The sequence below is a fragment of the Rhipicephalus microplus genome, unplaced genomic scaffold (genome assembly GCF_043290135.1).
Source record: "Rhipicephalus microplus isolate Deutch F79 unplaced genomic scaffold, USDA_Rmic scaffold_477, whole genome shotgun sequence".
Classification (NCBI taxonomy): Eukaryota; Metazoa; Arthropoda; class Arachnida; order Ixodida; family Ixodidae; genus Rhipicephalus; species Rhipicephalus microplus.
The window spans coordinates 35001-47500 of NW_027465040.1; the positions used below are offsets into that span (position 1 = coordinate 35001).

The 12500-nt window shown below is 60.6% G+C and overlaps 2 non-coding genes across 2 annotated transcripts; both read left to right on the forward strand.

Moving 5' to 3' along the window:
- Positions 1-8514: 8514 nt before the first annotated feature.
- Positions 8515-10329, forward strand: LOC142794689 (small subunit ribosomal RNA). The gene has a single exon (XR_012892549.1). It is a non-coding gene; the product is annotated as a small subunit ribosomal RNA (ribosomal RNA).
- Positions 10330-12048: 1719 nt separating this feature from the next.
- LOC142794696 (5.8S ribosomal RNA) lies at positions 12049-12201 on the forward strand. Its single transcript, XR_012892556.1, has one exon. It is a non-coding gene; the product is annotated as a 5.8S ribosomal RNA (ribosomal RNA).
- Positions 12202-12500: the final 299 nt, after the last annotated feature.

The window sequence follows — 12500 nt, forward strand, 5'->3', positions numbered from 1 at the left end:
TGTACGCAGGTGTCCTAAGGCAGTTTTTTTTTTTTTTCCTCATTTTGATGTCGCCCCGGCTGACGTGGTTTTCGTTTTTCCGTGCCGCCCCGGCTGACGCGGTTTTCGTTTTTCCGTGCCGCCCCGGCTGACGCAGTTTTTGCGCCGCCCCGGCTGACGCGGTTTTCGCGCCGCCCCGGCTGACGCGGTTCCGACTTTGCACTTTTTGGCTCACCCCGGCTGGCGGCCCACTCACTCGATCGCCAGGTCTGTTTGCCCCGGTGGTTCCACCGCCAGGCTTAAGCGCGAACTTTTTTTGTTTGTTTTCTTTTGATTAAGCGCAAGCTTTTTTCTTTGTTTTCTTTTGATTAAGCGCGGGCTTTTTTCTTTGTTTTTTTTGCATTCGCCCCGGCAGACGCGGTTTTTGCGCCGCCCCGGCTGACGCGGTTTTTGCCGCCCCGGCTGACGCAGTTCGGACTTAGCACTTTTCGGCTGTGCCTGGCTGGCGGCCCACTCACTCGATCGCCATGTCTGTTTGCCACAGTTTTCCCGGTGGTGCCGCACCCGGGCTCGCCCCGGCTGACGCGGTTTCGTGCCGCCCCGGCAGACGCGGTTTTCGCGCCGCCCCGGCTGACGCGGTTTCGTGCCGCCCCGGCAGACGCGGTTTTTTGCCGCCCCGGCTGACGCAGTTCGGACTTGGCACTTTTTGGCTGAGCCTTGCTGGCGGCCCACTCACTCGATCGCCATGTCTGTTTGCCACAGTTTTCCCGGTGGTGCCGCACCCGGGCTCGCCCCGGCAGACGCGTTTTTTTTTTCTTTCGCCCCGGCTGACGCAGTTTTCGCGCCGCCCCGGCAGACGCGGTTTTCGCGCCGCCCCGGCAGACGCGGTTTTTTGCGCCGCCCCGGCTGACGCAGTTCGGACTTGGCACTTTTTGGCTGAGCCTGGCTGGCGGCCCACTCACTCGATCGCCATGTCTGTTTGCCACAGTTTTCCCGGTGGTGCCGCACCCGGGCTCGCCCCGGCTGACGCAGTTTTCGCGCCGCCCCGGCTGACGCGGTTTCGTGCCGCCCCGGCAGACGCGGTTTTTTGCGCCGCCCCGGCTGACGCGGTTTTTTGCCGCCCCGGCTGACGCAGTTCGGACTTGGCACTTTTCGGCTGTGCCTGGCTGGCGGCCCACTCACTCGATCGCCATGTCTGTTTGCCACAGTTTTCCCGGTGGTGCCGCACCCGGGCTCGCCCCGGCAGACGCGTTTTTTTTTTTCTTTCGCCCCGGCTGACGCAGTTTTCGCGCCGCCCCGGCTGACGCGGTTTCGTGCCGCCCCGGCAGACGCGGTTTTTTGCGCCGCCCCGGCTGACGCGGTTTTTGCCGCCCCGGCTGACGCAGTTCGGACTTAGCACTTTTTGGCTGAGCCTGGCTGGTGGCCCACTCACTCGATCGCCATGTCTGTTAGCCACAGTTTTCCCGGTGGTGCCGCACCCGGGCTCGCCCCGGCTGACGCAGTTTTCGCGCCGCCCCGGCTGACGCGGTTTCGTGCCGCCCCGGCAGACGCGGTTTTCGCGCCGCCCCGGCTGACGCGGTTTTTGCCGCCCCGGCTGACGCAGTTCGGACTTAGCACTTTTCGGCTGTGCCTGGCTGGCGGCCCACTCACTCGATCGCCATGTCTGTTTGCCACAGTTTTCCCGGTGGTGCCGCACCCGGGCTCGCCCCGGCTGACGCAGTTTTCGCGCCGCCCCGGCTGACGCGGTTTCGTGCCGCCCCGGCAGACGCGGTTTTCGCGCCGCCCCGGCTGACGCGGTTTCGTGCCGCCCCGGCAGACGCGGTTTTTTGCCGCCCCAGCTGACGCAGTTCGGACTTAGCACTTTTTGGCTGAGCCTTGCTGGCGGCCCACTCACTCGATCGCCATGTCTGTTTGCCACAGTTTTCCCGGTGGTGCCGCACCCGGGCTCGCCCCGGCAGACGCGTTTTTTTTTTTCTTTCGCCCCGGCTGACGCAGTTTTCGCGCCGCCCCGGCAGACGCGGTTTTCGCGCCGCCCCGGCAGACGCGGTTTTTTGCGCCGCCCCGGCTGACGCGGTTTTTTGCCGCCCCGGCTGACGCAGTTCGGACTTGGCACTTTTTGGCTGAGCCTGGCTGGCGGCCCACTCACTCGATCGCCATGTCTGTTTGCCACAGTTTTCCCGGTGGTGCCGCACCCGGGCTCGCCCCGGCTGACGCAGTTTTCGCGCCGCCCCGGCTGACGCGGTTTCGTGCCGCCCCGGCAGACGCGGTTTTTTGCGCCGCCCCGGCTGACGCGGTTTTTTGCCGCCCCGGCTGACACGGTTCGGACTTTGCACTTTTCGGCTGTGCCTGGCTGGCGGCCCACTCACTCGATCGCCATGTCTGTTTGCCACAGTTTTCCCGGTGGTGCCGCACCCGGGCTCGCCCCGGCAGACGCGTTTTTTTTTTTTTTTTCTTTCGCCCCGGCTGACGCAGTTTTCGCGCCGCCCCGGCTGACGCGGTTTCGTGCCGCCCCGGCAGACGCGGTTTTTTGCGCCGCCCCGGCTGACGTAGTTTTTGCCGCCCCGGCTGACGCAGTTCGGACTTTGCACTTTTTGGCTGAGCCTGGCTGGCGGCCCACTCACTCGATCGCCATGTCTGTTTGCCACAGTTTTCCCGGTGGTGCCGCACCCGGGCTCGCCCCGGCAGACGCGTTTTTTTTTTTCCTTCGCCCCGGCAGACGTGGTTCCCCCCCCCCCCTCCGTCTTTCTTTTTGTTTTTTTTTTTCGCCGCGGCTGAAGTGGATTTTTCGGTGCCTCGACGCCCCGGTAGTCGCGGTTTTTCCGTTTCCGCACGGCCCCGGCTGACGCTGCTCGGTCACAGTCGCCTTTTGTGGTGATTGCAGACTTCTTGAGCGCGGGTGTTTTTTTTTTTTTTTGTTGTTGTTGTTTTATTACGCATTCGCTCCAGCAGACGCTGTTTAGACTTTTTGTTTCCTCTTTTATCCTGCGACGAGGTGACGAGGTTTATTCGGTGCCCCGCCGCCCCGGCTGAAGTGATTTTTCCTGTCCCGTGCCGCCCCGGCTGACGCGGTTGGGACTTCGCGTTTGTTCGGCCGCCACGGGTTTTGGCGCACTCGCTCGGTTGCTTGTTGTTGCCACTTGTTGCGAACCCAGGTTTCTTGAGCGAGCGCGGGCGTTTTTTCTTCCTTTCTTTCTTTGTTCTATGTGTTAGCGAATCGGCCTTTAATATCACACGAGGACTCACAACCAACAATTTTCAGTTTGAAGTGTAAAAAATCTGCAGGTGTTGACGTAACTGACTTGCCCCGTACCCTTGAGTACATCCATGAAGTTCTCGTAGTACTACTAAATCGCATTATTCCAAGTGGAGAAATTCCCATAAACTTGCAAACCTCTACACGAAAATCGGTGCGCGTGATAAAGTTGAAAATTATCGTCCGATATCAAATGTGCCTTCTATAACACAAATTCTAGGAAAAAAAAAAAAAAAACACTTGTTCGCCGTTTTCTGCGCCGTGACTGGCAGCACTCCGGCGAAGCGAAACGGGGTCGATTCGAGCACGATATCGGCGTCTTTCGACGTGCTCGCCGGCGACCGTCGCACGAGTACGTCGCACGAGCGCGTCTGCCGGGGCGCCGTTTGCGAAGCCGACGCAAAAGTGGGAACCGCCGCTCGGATGATCGCCGCTTTCGGCAGAGTGAGTGTTGGCACTCCGGGGAAGCGAAACAGCGTGAATGCGCCCACGAAATCGGCGTATTTTGAAGTGCCCGCCGGCGACCGTCGCACGAGTACGGTAAACCGCGTCAGCCGGGGCGTAGTTCGGGACGCCGACGAAAAAGTGGGAAGCGCAACTCGGATCTTCGCCGTTTTTGCAGGAGTGAGTGGCGGCCCTCCTGCGAGACCAAGAAGCATCGATTCGTGCACGAATTCGGCGCCTTTCGACGTGATCGCCGGCGACCGTCGCTCGAGTAGGGCAAACCGCGTCTGCCGGGGCGGGCTTCGGGACGCCGATGCGAAAGTGGGAAACGCTGCTCGGATGTTCGCCGTTTTTGGCCGAGTGAGTGCTGGCACACGGGCGAAGCCAAACGGGGCCGATTACGGCACGATATCGGCGTCTTTCGACGTGCCCGCCGGCGACCGTCGCACGAGTACGGTAAACCGCGTCAGCCCGGGCGGAGTTCGGGACGCCGATGCGAAAGTGGAGAACGCCGCTCGGATCTTCGCCGTTTTTGGAGGAGTGAGTGGCGGCACTCCGGAGAAGCCAAGGAGCGCCAATTAGCGCACGATATCGGCGTCTTTCGACGCGCTCGCCGGCGACCGTCGCACGAGTAGGGCAAACCGCGTCTGCCGGGGCGGGGTTTACGACGCCGACGCAAAAGTGGGAACCGCCGCTCGGATGTTGGCCGTTTTTGGCAGAGTGAGTGCTGGCACTCCGGCGACGCGAAAGAGCGCGAATGCGCCCACGAAAGTGGCGTATTTGGACGTGCGTGACGGCGACCGCTGCAGGAGTACGAAAAACCACGTCAGCCGGGGCGAGCGACACACGGCGGTCTGGGTGCTTATCGCTGCTATTATAGGGGCACCCCGGCAGACGCAGAAAAAAAAAAAATTTTCGACCTTCTTTTTTGCTGGTCGAGCTCGGGTAACCCAGGTCGCAATGGGAGCCGCGCACGAAAGCGGCGTCGCGAGACGCGTTCGCGGTCGCTAGTCGCACGAGCTCGGCAACCGCGTCAGCCGGCGCGGAGTTCGGGATGCCGACGGCTAAGTGGGTACCGCTGCTCGGATGTTCGCCGTTTTTGGCCGAGTGAGTGCTGGCACTCCGGTGAAGCCAAGGAGCGCCAATTCGTGCACGATATCGGCGTCTTTCGACGTGCCCGCCGGCCACCGCCGCACGAGTACGGCAAACCGCGTCTGCCGGGGCGGGGTTCGCGACGCGTACGCAATAGTGGGAACCGTCGCTCGGATGTTCGTCGTCTTTGGCCGAGCGAGTGCTGGCACTCCGGCGAAGCGAAACGGGGCCGATTCGGGCACGATATCGGCGTATTTCGACGTGCTCGCCGGCGACCGTCGCACGAGTACGGCAAAGCGCGTCTGCCGGGGCGAGGTTTGCGACGCCGACGAAAAAGTGGGAAGCGCCGCTCGGATCTTCGCCGTTTTTGCAGGAGTGAGTGGCGGCCCTCCTGCGAGACCAAGAAGCATCGACTCGCGCACGATATCGGTGTCTTTCGACGTGCCCGCCGGCCACCGCCGCACGAGTACGGCAAACCGCGTATGCCGGGGCGGGGTTGGCGACGCCGACGCAAAAGTGGGAACCGCCACTAGGATGTTCGCCGTTTTTGGCAGAGTGAGTGCTGGCACTCCGGCGAAGCGAAAGAGCGCGAATGCGCCCACGAAAGTGGCGTGTTTGGACGTGCTTGACGACGACCACCGCAGGAAAACGAAAAACCACGTCAGCCGGGGCGAGCGACCCATGGCGGTCTGGGTGCTTATCGCTGCTATTATAGGGGCACCCCGGCAGACGCAAAAAAAAAAAAAAAAATTTTTTTCGACATTCTTTTTTGCTCGTCGACCTCGGGTGACCCAGGTCGCAGTGGGAGCCGCGCACGAAAGCGGCGTCGCGAGACGGCTTCGCGGTCGCTAGTCGCACGAGCTCGGCAACCGCGTCTGCCGGGGCGGAGTTCGGGACGCCGACGGCTAAGTGGGAACCGCCGCTCGGATGTTCGCCGTTTGTGGCCGAGTGAGTGCTGGCACTCCGGCGAAGCCAAACGGGGCCGATTCCGGCACGATATCGGCGTCTTTCTACGTGCTCGCCGGCGACCGTCGCACGAGTACGGCAAAGTGCGTCTGCCGGGGCGGGGTTTGCGACGCGTACGCAATAGTGAGAACCGTCGCTCGGATGTTCGTCGTCTTTCGCCGAGCCAGTGCTGGCAATCCGGCGAAGCCGAACGGAGCCGATTCGGGCACGATATCGGCGTCTTTCCACGTGCTCGCCGGCGACCGTCGCACGAGTACGGTAAACCGCGTCAGCCGGGGCGGAGTTCGGGACGCCGATGCGAAAGTGGGAAGCGCCGCTCGGATCTTCGCCGTTTTTGGAGGAGTCAGTGGCGGCACTCCGGTGAAGCCAAGGTGCGCCAATTCGCGCACGATATCGGCGTCTTTCGACGTGCCCGCCGGCCACCGTCGCACGAGTACGGCAAACCTCGTCTGCCGGGGCGGGGTTTGCGACGCCGACGCAAAAGTGGGAACCGCCGCTCGGATGTTCGCCGTTTTTGGCAGAGTGAGTGCTGGCACTCCGGCGAAGCGAAAGAGCGCGAATGCGCCCACGAAAGTGGCGTGTTTGGACGTGCTTGACGACGACCACCGCAGGAAAACGAAAAACCACGTCAGCCGGGGCGAGCGACCCATGGCGGTCTGGGTGCTTATCGCTGCTATTATAGGGGCACCCCGGCAGACGCAAAAAAAAAAAATTTTTTTTCGACATTCTTTTTTGCTCGTCGACCTCGGGTGACCCAGGTCGCAGTGGGAGCCGCGCACGAAAGCGGCGTCGCGAGACGGCTTCGCGGTCGCTAGTCGCACGAGCTCGGCAACCGCGTCTGCCGGGGCGGAGTTCGGGACGCCGACGGCTAAGTGGGAACCGCCGCTCGGATGTTCGCCGTTTGTGGCCGAGTGAGTGCTGGCACTCCGGCGAAGCCAAACGGGGCCGATTCCGGCACGATATCGGCGTCTTTCTACGTGCTCGCCGGCGACCGTCGCACGAGTACGGCAAAGTGCGTCTGCCGGGGCGGGGTTTGCGACGCGTACGCAATAGTGAGAACCGTCGCTCGGATGTTCGTCGTCTTTCGCCGAGCCAGTGCTGGCACTCCGGCGAAGCCGAACGGAGCCGATTCGGGCACGATATCGGCGTCTTTCCACGTGCTCGCCGGCGACCGTCGCACGAGTACGGTAAACCGCGTCAGCCGGGGCGGAGTTCGGGACGCCGATGCGAAAGTGGGAAGCGCCGCTCGGATCTTCGCCGTTTTTGGAGGAGTCAGTGGCGGCACTCCGGTGAAGCCAAGGTGCGCCAATTCGCGCACGATATCGGCGTCTTTCGACGTGCCCGCCGGCCACCGTCGCACGAGTACGGCAAACCTCGTCTGCCGGGGCGGGGTTTGCGACGCCGACGCAAAAGTGGGAACCGCCGCTCGGATGTTCGCCGTTTTTGGCAGAGTGAGTGCTGGCACTCCGGCGAAGCGAAAGAGCGTGAATGCGCCCACGAAAGTAGCGTATTTGGACGTGCTTGACGGCGACCGCCGCAGGAGTACGAAAAACCACGTCAGCCGGGGCGAGCGACCCACGGCGGTCTGGGTGCTTATCGCTGCTATTATAGGGGCACCCCGGCAGACGCAGAAAGAAAAAAAAAATGGGGACATGGCGTGCGTCACCGTGCGGCTTCGCAGCGTTGCCGAAGTCGCCGAGCCCTTCGACTGAGCCGAACGGCGGACAGGGAACGTTGGTCGGCCGTTCTAACCTGTCGGTGCCACGCCGAGACGTCGTTAAGGAAAACCGCGTCGTGGGCCTCTACGACGCCGTCGAGTCGTTGTACGTTTGGTGTCCAGCGTGTCGGCGGCGAGTAGCGGACACGTCGTTCACGACTTCGGTCTTTCGCAGTCGACGCGAACTTGCGGAGAGTCGTGGTGCCTCACGTTTTCGGCAGAAACCGCGGCGGAATTTTCCCGTGCGTGCGCGCACGACCTCGGTGCTGTGCCGTCAGCGTAGTGTTGCACAAACTCGTGGCCTACCCAAGGTGCGGTACGTTTGCGGCCGTATCCTCGGTGGGAATTTCGTGAGTAGGGTCGCAAATTCTACGACCTCGGCGGGTTTGAGAGCGACGTAGACTTGTGGCACGCTCAACATGCCACACGTTTCGGGGCACACCCGCGGTGAAATTTTCTCGAGTACGCTCGTATTAGGGCCCAAGGAGGTCTGGGTACTTATCGCTGCTATTATGTGGGGGTTCTCGTGAGCGGCGTACGCGAAAGCGACCGGGTGTCTGATATGCGGCGGGCTTCGGCCTCGTCAAGCGTGTCCTCGGGTCTGCTCCAGGGGAATCCACGGCAGTCGTCTGCAGCCTCATCCGCTTGATGCGTTAGGGGCTGGTTGTCGGACGGTGCCGTTTTACCACGATATCGAGGTGTGTTCCGTGTCGTCCTCGGGCGATTCAGATGCGAAAGCGCCGAAGACGCGGGCGTGACCCGTCGTCTGGCGGCTTTGCAGTCTCGGCTCCGTTGCTAGTTCCGGCCGGTCCACCGACAGTGCAGCGGGCTTGGGCAACCCGCACGGCGCGACCGAGTCGATGCAACGAAAAAGAGCGAGCATGAACGTGCTTCTTGCCGCACGGCTCCCACTCGTCTTTCGGGAAGGTTGTGCCGTAGCGAGCTCGAACGCCGTCATCTCGGAGTGCAAAATAAGCGTGTTGGGGCGCCTGAAGGTGGCCTCCGCCGCACACAGACTGCGTCCGGCCCGCCGAGGGCGAGGACGGACGCGCAGTCGAACGATTACCTGGTTGATCCTGCCAGTAATCATATGCTTGTCTCAAAGATTAAGCCATGCATGTCTAAGTACATGCCGAAATAAGGCGAAACCGCGAATGGCTCATTAAATCAGTTATGGTTCCTTAGATCGTTTCTTCCTACTTGGATAACTGTGGCAATTCTAGAGCTAATACATGCAGTGAGCCTGGAGCCCTTTGGGTAACGGGTGCTTTTATTAGACCAAGATCGATCGGGTTTCGGCCCGTATTGTGTGGTGACTCTGGATAACTTTGTGCTGATCGCATGGCCACGAGCCGGCGACGTTTCTTTCAAGTGTCTGCCTTATCAACTTTCGATGGTAGGTTACTTGCTTACCATGGTTGTTACGGGTAACGGAGAATCAGGGTTCGATTCCGGAGAGGGAGCCTGAGAAACGGCTACCACATCCAAGGAAGGCAGCAGGCGCGCAAATTACCCACTCCCGGCACGGGGAGGTAGTGACGAAAAATAACAATACGGGACTCTTTTGAGGCCCCGTAATTGAAATGAGTACACTCTAAATCCTTTAACGAGGATCAATTGGAGGGCAAGTCTGGTGCCAGCAGCCGCGGTAATTCCAGCTCCAATAGCGTATACTAAAGCTGCTGCGGTTAAAAAGCTCGTAGTTGGATCTCAGTTCCAGACGAGTAGTGCATCTACCCGATGCGACGGCTCGGACTGAACATCATGCCGGTTCTTTCTTGGTGCACTTCATTGTGTGCCTCGAGATGGCCGGTGCTTTTACTTTGAAAAAATTAGAGTGCTCAACGCAGGCGAGTCGCCTGAATAAACTTGCATGGAATAATAGAACAAGACCTCGTTTCTGTTCTGTTGGTTTTTGGAATACGAGGTAATGATTAAGAGGGACGGACGGGGGCATTCGTATTGCGGCGCTAGAGGTGAAATTCTTGGACCGTCGCAAGACGAACTACTGCGAAAGCATTTGCCAAGAATGTTTTCATTGATCAAGAACGAAAGTCAGAGGTTCGAAGGCGATCAGATACCGCCCTAGTTCTGACCATAAACGATGCCAACCAGCGATCCGCCTGAGTTACTCAAATGACTCGGCGGGCAGCTTCCGGGAAACCAAAGTATTTGGGTTCCGGGGGAAGTATGGTTGCAAAGCTGAAACTTAAAGGAATTGACGGAAGGGCACCACCAGGAGTGGAGCCTGCGGCTTAATTTGACTCAACACGGGAAAACTTACCCGGCCCGGACACTGGGAGGATTGACAGATTGAGAGCTCTTTCTTGATTCGGTGGATGGTGGTGCATGGCCGTTCTTAGTTGGTGGAGCGATTTGTCTGGTTAATTCCGATAACGAACGAGACTCTAGCCTATTAAATAGGTGCGGGGTTCCCAGCACCTTACAACCTTCTTAGAGGGACAAGCGGCTCCTAGCCGCACGAAACAGAGCAATAACAGGTCTGTGATGCCCTTAGATGTCCGGGGCCGCACGCGCGCTACACTGAAGGAAGCAGCGTGTCTTTATCCCTGTCTGAAAAGACTGGGTAACCCGTGGAACTTCTTTCGTGATTGGGATAGGGGCTTGCAATTGTTCCCCTTGAACGAGGAATTCCCAGTAAGCGCGAGTCATAAGCTCGCGTTGATTACGTCCCTGCCCTTTGTACACACCGCCCGTCGCTACTACCGATTGAATGATTTAGTGAGGTCTTCGGACCGATGTCCGGCGCGGCCTTTCGGTTGCGCCGGTCTGTTGGAAAGATGACCAAACTTGATCATTTAGAGGAAGTAAAAGTCGTAACAAGGTTTCCGTAGGTGAACCTGCGGAAGGATCATTAACGGATTGTGAAGGGTGAGCGCCTCAGCTGCGTCTGCGCCCGACACTTTCTGCCGCTGACCCCGTTTGGACGCGGGGTCGGCTTTTCCCCACGGGGCTGCCTGAATGTGGAGCGGCACCCCGTGACAAATTGTTGCGCCCAGCGGACGCCAACACCGCGACCTTGGACGGTCGGCCAGGTGGCGGACGCGGGTACAAACGGCGCAACGCACTCATAGGTCGGCTTTCGACCCGCCACTGCACCGTGGCTCGAAGCGCTCGAAATGCGCGACCCGACCGCTGCGGGACCGCCTAGTACTGTAAACAGGAGCGGCGGAGCGCGAACGGCGAGTCGTGGTTACGTCGGTAGAAGGCGAGGCTGCGTGTTCCCGAAACGCCAGCCGAGTGCCCTCCCGACCGTTCGAGCGTGCAAGAACGAGACCCGACAATCGCGCGGCGACTGCCAAGTACGAGAGGAACGGCACAAGCGTCGGCGGTCGGTCAAGGAACTGGCGATGTGACGGGTCCGCTGTGCACCAGTGCATACCGTCCCGCCGTCCGCGGCAAGCGCCTCCGCGTCCTCGGGTGACGGAGGCTGCCGGTCGGTTCTTGCAGGCGAGGGATCTCGCTGGCACCGGTTCGCGTTGACGCGCGGCCGGTCATGGCACGGCGATGCGACGGCCGAGGTGCGCAGTACTCGATGGAGGAACCGCACGCTCCGATGACCGTCCCGCCCTCCGCGGCGTATGCGTACCGACCGTAATGGTTGCAGCAGCGCCGGCCGGCTTTTGAATTCGCCACACGAAACACGGTGCGAGATCGCGGTTAGGGGAGCGTCGACGTTGCCAGGCGTTTTGCTTGCTGCCGAGGGAAAGGCGGCACGGCCACGTCGCGCTCGTCGCGATTAGCGGGTCTGCGCGCTTTGGGAAGGTGCCGCAACGACTTGCCGAAAGAGGAAGCACGGAAGAACGAGGGACTTGGACGTCCCGACAATTGAACGCACTTGCGGCCAGGCCCTTGCTGGCTTCGTTCTTCCGCCTCGAGTAGGCTCGTACGCGGCTCCGGCGCCGAAAGTGGTCCTTGGCACCGACTTCGGTGGACGTGGGAAGTGCCGCGCAAGTACGGCGCGCCTGGCTCCACCTGTTGGCTAAAGTAGGCAGCCGGATCGGCATTTTGGTGTGCGGTGGCAAACCGTGGATGCGAAAAAAGCTTGTGCGATTTCGTGGAACAAAAAGCGGGGGTCCCCCTTTTTATGCGGAGGAGACCGACCCGCCCGCCGTGGTGAACCGCGACGCCACGGTAAAAACGGGAGAGGCTTGTCGATGGGACCGTGCATCCCGCGCTCCACGGAGGCCGGGAGGCGGCCGCCCGAGGAAATGTGTAGCCGTCGAGGCCCGCATCTGCGTGCACTCTTATCCAAATGGGTGTACCGCAGGCATTTTCTGGTTAGGCGGGCCAATGAGAGCGAGCACACAACGATACCTACGGGTCCGGCTTGGAGAACCGGCTTCGACGCCTCCCGAGTATTTATAGAGGGGTGGACCACGAAAGCACTCGCAAGTAGCGGAAGCGAAACGCCGTCCGAAACACACCGTTTGCTCGATTTGCGGCAGCCGAAAAAGGCGCGGCAGAGTTTTGGAGTCCAAGCGTGCGCTGAAAAGCGCCCTTCTTGGCCACTGTTTGGCCGAGTGCCAGAAACGTTTGGTTTTGACTGTACGGAATTGAACAAACACTTTTTCACGACTCTAAGCGGTGGATCACTCGGTTCTCGGGTCGATGAAGAACGCAGCCAGCTGCGAGACTTGGTGTGAATTGCAGGACACACTGAGCACTGATTCTTTGAACGCACATTGCGGCCTTGGGTCTTCCCTTGGCTTCGTCTGTCTGAGGGTCGGATCACATATCAAGAGAGCCTTCGGCGCACAAGGGAACGTGAGCCGTCGACTCGTTTTGACCGCGTCGGCAACACGGACAGCACGCTGAACACCTCACAGCGAGCGCCAACAGCGGCCACTCAAGGGCGAGACGGTGGCGACCGTCGTGCCAGAGCCCAACCGAAACGGGGGCGACCGACTGCATTGAGGATGTGGCACCTCGTTGAGACCGCCGCAGGACTTCGAGTCGGAAGGAAGCCTGCAGGGAAAGTGCGGTCGAGGTTGCGTACTCCTCTCTGCGACCGGGCGCGCAAGAGCT